Here is a 3,298-nt window from a genome sequence, read left to right as displayed (position 1 = left end):
CAAAACCCTATGGGATGAATATGTTAGCTACAAAGCATTCCCAACTTGCACATGTGGAAAGATGGTATCATGCACATGTAATGTCACAACCCCACCCTACCATGAGCAAGAATCGTGATCCCGTACCTATTCTATCCCTATTATATATGTATATCATTTTATGTCTATATATATATATATATATTATAAAGTTAATAATACATGACGAGTTCGAACACATCATGCATGTACTCTGAATTTTTAAGCTAATAAAAGGGGAACACCTGATAGGCATTCAATTCAGCATTGATTCATAAAGGACTCTCAGAGTCCATCATTCATTCATCTAGCATAACCAGTCTTAAACAAAAAGGGACTCAGTCCCTACAGTTCATACAAAATGAAGTTAAGTCAAAGTATGAGGGTTACCATCACCCCATCATAGAAGTTACACTATACCCCATCATAAAATTTACTTTGTACCCGAAGGTACCTTGTTTAAAGGTTAACCCAAATAAACATCCCCACATGGGGCCCATCCTCAAAACATATAAACTAGGAACTATCACCAAAAGAACCAACCTAACAAGGGACTACGAAACATCAGCCCCTTCCTCCTCGGTAGTGCCCAGCTCCTCAGCCTCTCCATCAATACCTGAACATTTAAAACATAAACACAAAGTGATTCTAATACTCAGTAAGCAGTACACCATGCTGTTTAACTTACTAAGCATCTAATATTTTCTTTTTAAAACATGCATACATAAAAATTGTTGCTTTTGATGATGCTTTCATGCATAAACAGTCTAAGAAATAAGTCATACTTTCATGCATAACTTTAACAATTAAGAAGAACCTTCATGCATAACGTTTAAACAATACTTTCTTACATAACATCTACTTTTGTATTTCACTTTCTTTTGGCTGGCACACTATTACACTTCATGTATTGGGGTTAGCGGTCCTTTGGACCTGGCTTTCACCTGTGGTCACAAGTTAGGAATCCTTTTTAGTCAAGGGGCAGCACTGAGTGCACTACTAGTACTACTTATCCGGTATTGCAATCTGCCTAGTCCTTAGGTACCCTTTCCGTTCATATTGCCATCACGTATTTTCATACATTAACCTTCATTTCGTTTCTTTTCTTTCTTTACAATCAACCATTTTCATTATCTTTTCTTAGTTTGATGAATAGCGGCCTATTTTGGAAAAAGAGTATTTCATGTTTTACTTACATATAAATGAGGCATTAGTAATTTGAGAGAGCATGAATAAAAAACCTTATAACTTAGAACCTACGTGCATGCATTACTACACATACACACAATTATAATCGATATGATGCTTAACAGAGATACTAAGAAAGGCTTGTACATAATATAGATTTATTTAACCTTTCTTTAGAAGAACATTTACAATAAGAGAGAGATATATTATTTCATGAGAGAACTTTGTGTAAGAGCATGGTCATAGCTACTTACCTCGATATGCTTCGGTACCTCCAACGTCAGTAGGTCCTATTCCAATTAAATAATAAGCGTGTTAATACTCATCCAACATCTTTTAGGCCTCCCTTTAAATGAGAAAGCTACAATATTATAAATCTAACATCCCTTTCTACCCTTAGCATTACCTTAAGTAACTAACCTCTCGTCTAACCCATACAAGAGTAACATAATCAATACTAAAGCATGCTAGCTGTCCATAAAAGGACCATTTGGGTAATTTACATGGAAAGGTAGTTGAAGACTCATGGGCTTAACAAGGTTTATTTGGTTTAGGCTTACTTTGGAATTAATGGCAGTAAAGGTTCAAAATCTAGAATTTCTCAAAAATGGCTAAAAATAGATTTAGGCATCTCAAATAGGCTAGATAATTTCCAAGAATCATGCTCCTTTTAAAATAGTTAATTGTGTCCCTTATTAGAAGGGCTACATTGCACATATATGGCTTTTGGGGTTGGTAGAAAATAAAATGAGAAAGGACAAAAGCCAAGGACGGCTTTAGGCATCAACATAGGGCATTTATAAAAAAATTTCTACTTATTAGACAGCTCACACACTTTAGCACTTTATACAATTAACATTTTACTTCTAATACTAACTTAGGTTGAAAATCTAGTAACATAAGCATAATAAATAGCCTAGTTAACATAATAAATTAATTAAGCCTAACATAGAAAATAGCAAGAATAACTCTTTAAGTAACTTAAAATCCTTAGCATCAAAGTTTATAATCTAATCATTTAACACCCCTTTTAAAAGCAGTTTATAGGATTACAAACAACCATAGTAAATTTGAACACTTCTAGCATCCTAGGATAGAAAACATAATACCACCTCCAAAATAAAACCCATGGCACCAACACTCATACCAAGAATTATTCCGAGAGTCATATAAAATTTAAAACAAATTTATTTGTTAAAAACCCTCTTTATTTCGAAATATATAGAATCACAACACCGAAACAGCCCCCATGCATATTCGGCTAATAAAAACAGGGCATAAATATGTGAAAATCACAGCATGAAAAAATACAAACAAAAACTGAAACACAAGTGTTTTACATGATTCGGTTAACCTTGAACAACATCCCAATCAACGAAACTTCAAGTTAGGGTTTATACCTTTAGTAACTCCTTCCCAAAACACAAGAATCATGAAGAGGAGAGTTGATTTCGGCTTAATGTACTAGAGAAAACACCAATTCTTGGCTGGAAACCCAAAATCGAAATATATATGAGATAAGCTATGAAATTCGAAACCCACATATAAACCATACTAAGGAATAAATCAAGAGCCTCTTACCTTCAATTTTTCACCTCTTAGAAGATGAAAACAAGCTTTGAAATCCCAAACTATGAACAACTCGAAAATGGGTATGAAATGAGTGTATGGCACGGTTTGGGAAAGGGCAAAACAATTTATTTCTTTCCCTTGGAAGTCGCACGACTTGAATAATTGAGAGAAATTTTGGTTTTTCTTGAGTTAGAAGATGAAAGAAGAAGAAGAGAGGAAGAAGGAGAAGACGTCGGCTTTGGAGGAGAAGAGAAGAAGACTTGTGTTCTTTGGCTTATGGTGACCGACGGTTCAAAAGAGGGACAAAGACTTAACACTTTGGTCAAAGCTTACATTAAAAGCTTAAGGAAATGGACAGCTAGGATCAATAACTTTGGTCAAAGCTTACATTAAAAGCTTAAGGAAATGGACGGCTAGGATCAATTGTAGAAAGATATTTACTCCACCTACCAAATCCAATGGTGGAAATTGATTGGGCCATTTCATAAATAATTAAAGTTAAGGGCTTAAGAGAAAATAT

At 34.5% G+C, this 3,298-nt stretch overlaps 1 long non-coding RNA gene across 1 annotated transcript; it reads right to left on the bottom strand.

Moving 5' to 3' along the window:
* Positions 1–354: 354 nt before the first annotated feature.
* LOC122275439 lies at positions 355–3,007 on the bottom strand. Its single transcript, XR_006228551.1, has 4 exons — positions 2,788–3,007; positions 2,607–2,693; positions 1,461–1,496; positions 355–634 (listed from the first exon to the last, which is right to left on the bottom strand). It is a non-coding gene; the product is annotated as an uncharacterized LOC122275439 (long non-coding RNA).
* Between the last annotated feature and the right edge of the window lie 291 nt (positions 3,008–3,298).

Source organism: Carya illinoinensis, chromosome 9, assembly GCF_018687715.1.
Source record: "Carya illinoinensis cultivar Pawnee chromosome 9, C.illinoinensisPawnee_v1, whole genome shotgun sequence".
Classification (NCBI taxonomy): domain Eukaryota; kingdom Viridiplantae; phylum Streptophyta; class Magnoliopsida; order Fagales; family Juglandaceae; genus Carya; species Carya illinoinensis.
The sequence above is the reverse complement of the archived record's forward strand: the minus strand, read 5'-3'. Positions and strand labels throughout refer to the sequence as shown.